Raw genomic sequence first — 12,595 nt, 5'->3', positions numbered from 1 at the left:
TTTTTTTAAACTTTGGTTTTAGTATTATTGAGATATGATCATTTTCGGTCATCCGTCAATAAAATTGTTTAAATAGTATTAAATAAATTATATTTTGATCTATTCAGTTTTAAGTGTTAAGTTTTTTTTTTTCTTTTTTTAATGTTGTATTTATATGTGTCATTTTACTTTTAGTCCTTTTTTTTTTTTTTTCAAACCTCTATGTTTAAATAATGATATTAAAAATGAAGTTATTAACCACTCAAAATCTTCATTTTTCTTTTTGGCAATAAAATCACAAGTTTTGTGGATTTTTATGAAGTAGATTTATGCACCAGACTTAAGGTTTGCTATGAAGTAGAGATTTGTGGGTTTTTTAAGAGTTAATTAGTTTTTTGGTCTTAGACTTATGGTGTCATAGACAATTTTAGTCCTCCATAAAAAATTTGGAGAATTTATGGACACACTTATTGTGACGAAGACAATTTTGGTCCTCAGTCTGCATTCCCGTTAGATGGCCGTTTGAGAGGAGTGCATTTGCGTCATTTCATGATATCTGCTTCTCGATCTTTATTCCATCTCTTCTGTTTTGTTCTTCATTGCAGAGAGGAGGGTATTGCTACACACCCACTTTGCGTCTTCTTCTTATATCTTAGCTAATGCACACCCACTTTCTCTGCACCGCCCGCTTCTATGCTTTTCATTTAATTATCACTTTCTCGGAGGGGAAAAAGGATAAGAAATAGACGTGTTCTTTGATTTATTTCGATTGTTATGAGTAAACTTAAATAATTTATACGATATTAGGTGGGATATATGATTTGAGATTGCTTATTTATGGGATTGGACGATGTGGATCTTCTTGACGATGGCTATGGTGGAGTCCTGAACAGTTCCCCTATGTTTCTCGACGATTTTCTCGTCGAAGCCAGTGACGACGAACAGGTCCGACAACTTCCCGGCTTGGGTTCACGCCGTCTTCAGGGACTAGAGGAGAAAGTTCAAGATGTTGTGCTATGTTTATGGAAATGGAAAGTTTCATGGAGTCCAAACAAGCATTGGGGTGAAGAGTAGGCTTGCAAAAGTTTGCCGCAGAAGTGATGGGGTAATTGTTGAAAACTGCACCATCGTTGTCGTCGGGTGGGTGTGTAGCAATACCCTCCTCTCTATAACGAAGAACAAAACATAAGAGATGAAATAAAGAGAAGGAGATATCATGAAATGACGTAAATGCCCTCCTCTCAAACGACCATCTAACAAGAATGCAGACGGAGGATCAAAATTGTCCTCATCACAATTAGTGTGTCCATAAATTGTCCAAATTTTGTATGGAGGACTAAAATTGTCTTTGCCACCATAAGTCTATGACCAAAAAATAAATTAACTCTTTTTTTAATTACACTGTTTTGGATTTTGCAATAGACTTATGTATTAATAACAATTTTATTACTAAGAAGACAAAAACTAAGGAGGATTTTGAGTGGTTATAACGTCATTTTTAATGTTATTTAAACATATTTGTTGGCGATGGACAAAAAATGGTTATACCACAATAATGTTAGAACCAACAGGGATGTTTTGAAAAAAAAAATAAAAAATTAAAAGTGGAATGTCACATCAAATCTAGGACCAAAAAAGGAAAATGACTTAATACATAAAACTAAATAGACCAAAATGCAATTGTATTTAACGTCATTTAAACGGTTTTGTTGACAGAGAACAAAAAATAGTCATGTCATAATTAATACTAAGACCAAAGGAGATTTTTTTTAAAAAAAATTACTAAAAATAAATTGCCAAATCTAGAACCAAAAATATAATTAACTCTAGTATAAAATATATACTCCATATATATATATGCACATTTCAATCCATGAATTAATTAAGTAATTAATTCTATTTCTTTTGAGGAATTGATTCCTAAAATCCTGATTTTTAATACTCAAGGACTAGTATTTGACTAGTCAATCTTTAAGTTGTGTTGTACCTTGTGCTTTGAGAGGAGTTCCCTTGTTCCTTACACTTTCTAAAGCTTAGTAAGGGTATTCTTGTCTTTTCACCAAGAGTTATTATTGAAACCTAAACCTAGAAGACTTCTTCATTTCATCCCTTACAATTCTTAGAAAATATCTCTACCTTCTCTCTAGAAAAGAAGTGTAGCTTATTCTCCAAGCCAAGTTGAGACCCTTGTCAAGATTTCAAGTTTTGCTTCCAAGATTCAACCTTTCACCTATTTGGGCATCTAGGAGGGTAAGATCTAAGTTTATCTAGTCTTTTTGGTTCCATCTTGGTTGTCTTTTTCTTAAAGGTAGGATCTTTATGATCTTTTGGTTTGATCTTGAAGTGGGTTTGAGAAGTAAGCTTTGTGGGGAGCTTGTTGTGGTGTAAAGTGAAGTCTTTTGGTCTACAAGAGGTAACCCATGCTCTACAAAACCTATTTTGCTTACCTATATGTGATTTCTTGGATTCTACTTGTTCTTTGCTATGAAATGTGAGGGTTTATGCATTTATCTTGTGATATTGCATATCTAGAGCTTGTGTTTAGGGTTCCTTTGTGCCATTGCTTGGCATTTTCCATGGTTCAAGTCATTTTGTTGTATTTGGTGAGATTTGGCGTGTTTTGGACTTGAATTTGTGTTTGGAGAAGAAAATCCCCGAAGGGATTAGTTGTGGAACAGGAGTGTTCCCGCGGGCGGAACGGCGGGCGGGGCACCACCCGCCGGCCTACCCGCGGGTACACAGCCTCGTGGGAAGTGTTCCCGTGGGCGGAACCACGGGTGGGGCACTACCCGTGGGTCCACCCGCGGGTACATGGTTGTAGTGATGTTGGGATTTGTTCCCGGTGATTCGGTTGTCTCGGTATTTGATCTTTTGACTTCCCGTTGTTCTTTTGTGGAACTATTTGAGCGTCTTCTTGATGTTTCGTAGGTCTAGAACTATATGGTAGGTATCCATGTAGGACTTTGGTGTCTTGAATCGTGCTAAGTGTTCAACATTGTGCTTCGTTGAACCAAGTGGTGTCTTGTGTGTTCCTCGGAACTATATTGAGTTTCCCCGTTGTTAAGCATGCTAGTTTGTTGTCTTAATGCTAGCGTGTGCGTTGTTCGTACCTTCCGTGTGGTTGATGTTAACTTGTGTTATACATCTTGTTGTCGTTGGGTGGTGACCCATTCCTTGATTGAGTATGTTTCATACCTTCGTTGTAATCCGTTGCTTGACTCGTGTGAGTTGTGGTGCGTGTGTGGCTTTACCTGGATTGCACGATTAGTGGTATGGGACACTAGTCACCAAGGTATTGCAGCAGTCCTCGTGGTGGCTGTGACGTGATTATGGAGCTGTGTTCCTTCGAGAAAGGTTCACGTGATTGGGGGATAACACGTGTTATCCGGGCATGTGTGCCATGTGTGTGTACGGTACCTCGTGTACTATGAAATTGGTGGTCTTATAGGCGGGTTGTTGGTGGGGGACGACGTTCCCGGCGGAATAAGGTTGGACTTGGCTGTACAGGGGTCCTGGAGGTAATGGTTGGAAGAAGAAATAAGGTTGGGGGTAGCCATAAGGTTGGAACAGGGCATAAGGAAGGCATATCAACTCGTGATGGGTGATGTCACGAGGGCTTGTGTAGCCGTTGTGGTGAGTTCTCTTTCTTGTGACGTGTGTAGTCACAAGGGCATGTGTTGCCATAGGTGAGTCTTATTCCTTTGTGTTGTGGTTAACCTTTGCGGTTTGGGATGTGTTCCCGGTGTTATCTTTGAGAGTGATGAGTCTCGTGTTGTCTTTTGATCTTGACTTTTGACTTATATACTTATGTATTCCGTTTCGAAAATGGTTTTACATCTTATATCTACCTATATATGATACTTAACGGTATTGGTGGGTTACCAGCATTATCGCTGACCGGGCATCGTCCCATGTTTATCTTTGTATCTTTCAGGTGATGTTTAGACGAGCGCGATGTCTAGAGCCTAGTAGCTTAGCACCTTTATCCTTGTTTTTGTGGCCTGTGCGTCAATCTAGTTAGACTGATGTTTTGGGATAGTTGTATACACTTGCAGATTGTTCGCCTTAGCGTTTACTGGGTTCGGTAGACGTGGCATAACACCCCATGAATTGGATTTTCTTTTATCCAGTTTCTGCTTTGTCTTCCGCTGTGCTAGTTTTGTTGTTTAATCTGCATGTGTTAGGGCTTTATTTGGGCCTTGTTTTGGGGGGGGGGGGGGGGGGGTGTTACATGAACTGTGTTCGAGAGCTTCTACTTCTTCCGGAAAGCCTCTCTAATCTCGATGAGTTGGTTTCCAATCCAGGTCTTCTTCTGGTTCAACATCAATTGCATCCCATTGAAAACCTTCATATTACGCCATCGCCAACACCACCACATGCACACCCCGAACGTCTCGCGCTAGTCTTCTCCGAATCCCAGTCTGGCATCCGCTCTAAGATTGGTGGTCAGCCAGTCCTTCCAATCCAATGTTTGGAGCTGTTGCACCAATCGTCTGTGGGCAAAAACTGCTCCAAAAAACCTTTGACCTCTACGCAGGATCGGAACATGTGATCAATTGTCTCCGGTGTACCTGCACAAGTTGCACACTGTGAGTCGACAGAAAATCCATGTTTCACGCGCTCACAATTGGTCATCAATTTTTGTTGTTTCACTAGCCATAGAAAATGGCTGATCTTGTTAGGTAGCTTTATCTTCCAGATGACCTGCCACTCATTATCCACAACTGCCTCCCCATCTCTGCGCAAGGCATTATACGCGGAACGTATTGAGAATCTACCATCCGACTCCATTCCCCGACCCCACTCGTCGTCGACATCCTCGTCGTCTAACAACACCTTGGCATCGAGTTTAGATTTCCATTCGTCACTCAAAGCATCCAGAAGCATTTCCCACTTCCAGCCTCGCCCTCTCTCCCAATAATCAGCCACTCTGCCATAGAGCTCTGGCAGGCTTAGCGGCTTCAATAAATGATCAAAAAGTCGTTGCCCCTTTAACCAAGTGTCCATCCAGAATTGTGTTTCCCTCCCGCTGCGAACAATCTTCTCGATCCCGCGTTCCACCAGGTTAGCTGCACTGCAGACACCTTTCCACACATTCGAAGTACTTCGGGTTGTGTGGACCTGCCACCTCCCACCACCCCTCTTATATTTACTTCTGAGCACTTGGACCCATAGGCTGTTCTGCTCCGTGCGCAGGCGTCATTCGAGTTTAGCCATGAACGCTGTATTGACATCCTCCAAACGCCGCAGGCCTAAACCTCCTTCCTGTTTCGCCTTCGTCACCGTCTCCCAATTAACAAGACTAGTTTTCCTCGTCCCCTCGCTTCCTCCCCAGATGAACTGCCTGCTGATAGATTCCAGTTTGTGGCAGACCCGTTTTGGTAGGTACACAGGTTGCATGGTGTAAGTCGGAATCGCTCCCAGAATCGATTTCGCCATTGTTACTCGCCCCGCAAACGTGAGCGTCTTGCTCCTCCAGCCTTCTAACCTGGATGCGACTCTTTCAAGAAACCCAGAAACACGCGTCCATGAATGGACTGCACCCCCAAGTATCTGCCCAAGTCGGTTGTCTTCGGGATATCCAAAGCTGCCGAAATATCCTCAGTGATACCAGGGCTTGTGTTTTTCGAAAAATATACTTGAGACTTGCTCAGGCTTATCTTTTGGCCGGAGGCTTCACAGAATCGGCCAATGCACTGCTTAATGACTTCCACCTGTTCCATGGTTGCTTCAGCAAAGAGCACCATATCATCCGCGAAACATAAATGAGTCAACATTGACGGTGTTGGTTGGATGCCTTTCCATCTGCCCAGAGCTGCTTCTGACGAGATACTTTGGCTTAGTCTTTCCATGCAAAGAATGAACAACGCTGGGGACATGGCATCGCCTTGGCGAATGCCTCTTCCTGGTCAAAACTGTGGCAGACGAATGCCATTCCACACGATCGGCATGCGCTACGTTTGGACACATTCCATAATGGTGCGCGTCCAGCTTTCATTAAACCCTGCATCCAAAAGTGTATCGTTAATAAAACTTCACGCTAATAGATCATAAGCTTTACCTAAATCAATTTTGATAGCCATAAGTCCCGTTCTCCCTTTTTTAATTCGCATGGAGTGCATCACTTCTTGATAAATGATCACATTATCCGTAATTTGTCTGTCTGGCACAAACGAGTTTGAAACGGTCCAATAATTTTTGGTAAAACAAACTTGAGTCTATTTGTGATCGTCTTGGTGATCACTTTGTACGCCACGTTGCAAAGGCTTATTGGCCTAAATTGCTTGATGTTCTCCGGCATGGCGACCTTCGGGATGAGGGCCAGGAGAGTATCATTAATACCTGGCGGTAGGGTACCTGAAGTTATAGCATTTTTCACAATCGTATAAACGATGTCCCCTACCACTTCCCACGCCTGTTGGTAAAAAGCCGCATATAACCCGTCCGGTCTAGGCACCTTCAGAGGACTCATGTCATTGATTGCCTTTCGTACCTCGTCTATCGTCACTGCTTTATTAAAATCCTGCCAAGCACCCGCATCCACTGCTGGGAAGCATCCTCTTATAGCCCGCGTAGCCACAGTAGTCTCGTCTTCAGTAAATAAATTCACATAGAAATCTTGCACATGCTGTTTCAAAATGTCAATATCATTAATCCAGTCCCCATTGTTGTCATTCAGGCTCACAATTCTATTTCGGGCTTTTTTTACCACCGTCGCTGCGTGGTAAAACTTGGTATTCCTGTCCCCCGACACGATCCAGTTTTCCCTTGATCTCTGAAACCACATGATTTCCTCCTGATATAACACCTCTTCCAGTTCCTTTCTTAGTTTCTTCTCAAGAGCATAGAGCCCTCTGTGGTACCTCTCGGTCGTTATTCGTTGAATTCCTCCCACGCGGGCTAAGAGATTTCGCTTTTTGGTTTCGATGTTTCCAAACACCTCTTTGTTTCAAGTGCACAGATCACCTTGGACCTTTTGTAAGTTCCCGGCCAAGTCTCGCGACTCGCTCCAAGATCGTTTTACCACCTCCAGAAACGAATCATCAGTAAGCCATGTCGCTTGAAATTTAAACAGGTGTGGCGTAGTTCTGGCACCTCTTGCTCCTGTACGCATTAAAATGGGCGCATGGTCAGACGTCACCCTAGGTAGATGTTGAACCACCGCCCCCGAGAATCTTTGTCGCCATCTTATGTCGCACATGGCACGATCGAGCCTCGCCCCCTTGGTACAAGAACCTTCAGCACCTCGTACCCAGGTCAGCCTTGGACCGGAGAAGCCCATGTCAGTAAGCCCCTCCTCATTTATGCAATCAACAAAGTCCGCACTGCGTTGCGGGGTGTACGCCGTGTAATTGAGAGTCTCCTCCCGACAAGTTACAGCGTTAAAGTCCCCCATCACCAGCCACGGGTAAACAATGTTCTGGCTTGTAGCTCATACCATAAACGTCGCCGTAGAAGCTGGTCGGGGCTCGCGTACACAGTCGCGAGGTTCCACGAGGCACATCCATTCTCCTTCACCTGCAAAAGAACGAACTGAGGGTGAGTATAGTCCACCACAACCACGATCGGCTTGTTCCACATTACCCAGATTCCCCCGCTGAAACCCACAGTCTCTACGCGGACCCAGTCCTCAAACCCGAGCCTTGCGCAGATCTTATTGGCTTGCTCGCCGGAAACCTTTGGTTCGACCAAACCTACTAGGTTTGGCTTATGAGACTTTAAGAGAAGCTTTAGGACGCGCTGAAACTCCCTCCCTCCAGCGCCCTGGCAGTTCCAAAATAAACTGATCATAAAAACAACAAACAAAAGGAAAACGAAAACAAGCACGACAAAAAAACACAAAGAGCCGTGATTAATCGCTGATCTCGTCCCCGCTATGTACAGGTTCTTCGGGAACATCCTCCATCTCCATGAAAGATCCCTGTCTTCATCCATGCCGCTTAGCTCGTCAGAGTGGTGCTCCCCCATACGTTCCAGGTTGAGCACCGGGCTCTCGTGCTCAGCCTAAACAGAACTTACGGTTTCGACATGAATTTGCTCGCCACCCTTAGATCCCCTTACCACCACATGTTCATCCTTAGCCGCCGCTTTGCGTGAGCTTCCTTTCTGGCATTGTCGCACAATAGGGCCATCAGTCTTGTCCTCCACCGGCGCCACCGGTTTTCCTGGTTGATTTTTGATTTGTTTTTCGCTAACCACGACATTTGCTCGTCGCTGAGTGTTGGCTTTGCCCAAAATTTGACCACCTGAAGGGCCCTCTGCCAATTGGCTTGTCCGCTTGCGTACTAGCACTGGCCCCTGGATTTCTTCCACTGGGTCTACCTCCGGATCGTGGCCTGGTGTGGCATCTAAATTCGCCAAAGGCTAGAATCGCGATCGCCCTTGGTTCTTTTGTCCACTCTCCTTGCGCGTTCTATTATTCATCGGTCTTTTACCCTGTCGCTTATCATCTCTCGTGACGATCATCTATGTCTCAAACGGAGCTTTGTCCTCGTCCACTGCCGCCGGAGCCGTCAGCCCAACCTGCCTATCCGTTGAGTAGCCTGCTTTGGATGAACTCTCCCCCTTCTCCCCTTGCTATTGGCTAGCACCATCTTTTAGAGCGGTGGCTTTCTTTGGACATGTCTCATGGTTATGGCCATACATCCCACAGCTAAAACACACCAAGTGGAGTCCTTCATAAGCGATGAACCTTGTCCGCCCTCGCCGCTTGAACTTAGAGATCAGCGGCTTCGTGATGTCAACCTCCACGCACATCCAGGCGAACCTCCCCCGTGAAACCTGGCTAGTTGCATGATCCACCCTGATCGGCCGTTCGATCTTCCGCAGAAAAATCATATTGTAATATTCAATGGGGAGGCACGGGAAACGAACCAAAACTAACACTTTTTCCGTCTTGTCCGTCATGGGGTCGAAGTCCGGTGTCCATTCTTTCACGATCAGATAGTGATCGAGGATCATCCAAGGTTCCCTGAATTTGGCGTACTCCAGATCGTCTGCGGATCCGAACCTGACTAAGAAATAATCATTATCTATGGCTACCAAGTCCATGCTTCCCTTCGGCCTCCACAACGCCTGAAGTCGCCGTTGTAGATAAGAGAATCCCACTTGCTTGCCCCACACTTTCAGGATCAAGGCCTTCCTCCATGGATCACAGATCGCCTCTTTCTCCTTCGTGGTCAGCCTAAGTAAGATAAATATGATATATTTATAAGAAAGTTTTTTTTTTTTTTTTTTTTTTAAAGAAGAAAAAATTTAACCTAACACAAAAAGTGTATATATTTAATTGGAGAAATTGTATACTTTAATTTTCTAATCACCATGAAAAATGAATCTTACCCGCAACGAATCTGTTTTCCTTGTTTTTTTTTTTAAGATTTTTTTTTGCATGATAGTTGTAGACACTTAAATTTTGATAAATATTGATTATTTATCAATATTAGTATATTTGAATATATTTAAAATATTTTGGATAATATTGATATTATCTAATTTGTTAATTAGATAATATCAAAAGAGTTTGAACCTATCAAAACTCTTCTATCCTACAGTTATAAATAGGACCTTTCATTTCTATGTAATCACACATCCTAGGAAAACTTCATAAAAATATCAAGTTTATTCAGAGATCACAATAAAAATATGATCCTGAAAGTAAAAGCCCCTCCTCCTCCTCCATATGTTGATGCATGTTGATCCAAACCTTCATTGAAGATCAATCCATTTGAACCCGGAGGTCCTTCAAGAAGAACACGCTATATATAAAAGCCCTTCTTTGAAGATTAAGCCACTTGAAACCCGGAGGCCCTTCAATGGTAGAGTGTTCAAGGCATCCAATTGAAGAATTAGAGGATCATCCAGAGACTTGTACCCACACCCCCTTGATATTTGACTGTAACCAGAATTTTGAATATTTAATATCTATTATTCAATTTTCTTTGTTCACACATTGGCACGCCCGTGGGACAGCTCTGCCTCTCATCTCTTCATAGGCACTTTCAACCGATATGGGGGCAAACCCTGTATGAAATTTGAAACGGAGGAAGCAAAATGATACTCCTTGGCACGAGTTTAAACGGCTTCATATTCAGGCTCCTTGGCACGAGTAAAAACGGTCTCATATCTTTCAAGGCTCCTTGGCACGAGTTGAAACGGCCTTATATCTTTAAGTTGTAGTGTCAAGACTTCCTTGCACTACATACTTTCGAGTGTTATATGCTCTCAAGTGGTGTACAAGCAAGTCTCGATGGAGCATTTGTAGACACTTAAATTTTGATAAATATTGATTATTTATCAATATTAGTATATTTGAATATACTAGTAATTGTCCCGTGCGATGCACGGACTATTATTAATTTAACAAATTTACCAATTAAATTTTGACATCTTCTAAATTAGCAAAGAATGTAATGATTCTGAAAACAGAAAAACGTACTTAAGTTCTTCAACTCAGAATTAGTTCTATTAAAAATGTAAGTATAACTATACAATGTAATTTTTAATATTTTTAAAAGTTCAATTATGTTATTATTATGTTGATTTTAAAGTTTATTGTTACTTGTATTATTACTTGTCGAAAATTTCCACCAAAAACTTATTCAATTGAAAAATGTAAAAACTACGTTTAATTTATCATTATTCCAAAAAGCTGAATACCCAAACCCTAAGGGCCCCCAATCATGATGACTCTACTGAACATGAACCACAGAGGCTAAATGCTCCCACACTGCCGCTAGTGAAACTTGATCCCTGGTCATTATTCCAAAGTTTCACTTCTATGACCAGTTGAGCTACCCATGCAGGCATGTCTAATTTATCATTTTTATATATGTAGAAGTCAAACTAATTATAATTGAGGTTTAAATGAATATATACACAAATTATATTAAATGAATATATACACACTTCTCCAATCAAGACGTGTCGTCTTCATTTTGTACTAATAATATAATATAATAATATAATAATATAATAATAATAAATGAGAGGTCAACAGCTAAACATGTCGAGAAGCTTCTTCAGAAACTCTGCCTCACTATCTCTCTCGTTCATTGCTCCAGCTGAGGTTTTGAATACGGCCAAGTGGCCGGAAACCTCAAATTACCGCGGATGAACTCCATCACCGTAAAGTCAACAACTAAAAATCTCGACCTCGGCAGGTTCCGCCGCCTACCGCCAGTCCCACGGTAAATAACCTCTACCCCTCTCTCACTCGTCCATTGCTCCACCGGAGGTTTTGACTACGGCCTTTCATCGCTGAAGTTTTGACTATGGAGGGGTGGTATTCTGATTTCGCTGGCCTTTCATCGCTGAAGAATTAAGCACATGAGCTCGCATTGGCAAAACTGGGGTCAAGGAAGTCTCATTCTCTGCCATATAAATATCGATCTGTAAGTATTTTTCTATGGATTTTCAAGGGTTTTATTTGCACGCTCATCCATCTCACAACACCACACGACCAGACCACAACACCACACTGGCATGGTGACTCTTATTTTCAGACATAAATATGGTGCAGATCCACATTGTTTACAGATCACCTGTTTTTATAGGTCCTTCAGGGTCGATATGGTTATGAATTTCCACAGATCTTTGTGATCGGGACATGCATGTCTGATATATCAACAGATCTGGGAATTTAACCACGATATGGTCAGATTTCAAACAGCATAATGAACAAATCTAATGCCGTATTTGAAGTATATTCAAGATATCAGGATATATTATTATGGGTCTACATTTTAATAATTTTCGAATTTTTATTTTTAAAAATCTGGACTTAAAGTTCCAGACAACTTCTTTTTCCTCTCTTTTAAGAATTTACAGAGGTTCTGTCCTCAAACATGTTAGAACATTCAATCTAACATGTATTAGTGCAGCAAGCCGTATTAATGTCTATATGTATAATTTTTAACTAAATACAATTAAAAGGAATAAAAAGAGTACTATAATTACAGTTGGCATTTTCATGATTGGTTGATATACGGGTAAATATATATTCTTTCTCTAAATTTTAACTGTAACCACATGATAAAGAGATAGAGAAGGATTAAATAAGTGGTAACAACCATATATGCATATTTTCTAGAATTCTATTTTTTTCATAAGAAAGTTGAAGAGGATATGTAAAGCTTTAGCAGATTGTGCAGGTGTTCTCACCTTAATTTTCAAGAAACTGTGTTCTTCATGTGTTCCTCCTCGTGGATGCTTTCCAAGGTGTATCAGAAGTGCATCACAGGAGAATATGGGTGTGCATCTTCATATCAACAAAGCTTCTTCATATCAACAAAGCTTTATAGAGAGGCTGAAGATGTAGTGCTGTGTATTGAACAATGAAGATGGATTTATGTCTTGAAAATATGAAGACTGAGCAAAACGTTTCATAGTCCAAGGCAATTAATACTCTTTCCTTTCACATATACAAAGGCGTAAACAATCTGAATACTACCCTTTTTAAAATAAGGTTTGGACGGTGATTTATTACCATTGACAGAACCAATGCTTGGACGGAAAAACAAAAAAAAAAAAAAAAAAACGTTTCAACTATCATATGTATACGGCGCTGTTTTGTTGTGGGCGGGAATTTTTGCCAAAATGCATTTACTGTTTCTTATGG

The 12,595-nt window shown here is 41.6% G+C and overlaps 1 long non-coding RNA gene across 1 annotated transcript; it reads right to left on the bottom strand.

Annotated features, from left to right (window-relative positions):
- Positions 1–11,264: 11,264 nt before the first annotated feature.
- Positions 11,265–12,227, bottom strand: LOC109147534. The gene is made up of 3 exons (XR_002048672.1): positions 12,139–12,227; positions 11,520–11,609; positions 11,265–11,348 (listed from the first exon to the last, which is right to left on the bottom strand). It is a non-coding gene; the product is annotated as an uncharacterized LOC109147534 (long non-coding RNA).
- Positions 12,228–12,595: the final 368 nt, after the last annotated feature.

Source organism: Ipomoea nil, unplaced genomic scaffold (assembly GCF_001879475.1).
Source record: "Ipomoea nil cultivar Tokyo-kokei standard unplaced genomic scaffold, Asagao_1.1 scaffold2014, whole genome shotgun sequence".
Classification (NCBI taxonomy): domain Eukaryota; kingdom Viridiplantae; phylum Streptophyta; class Magnoliopsida; order Solanales; family Convolvulaceae; genus Ipomoea; species Ipomoea nil.
The sequence above is the reverse complement of the archived record's forward strand: the minus strand, read 5'-3'. Positions and strand labels throughout refer to the sequence as shown.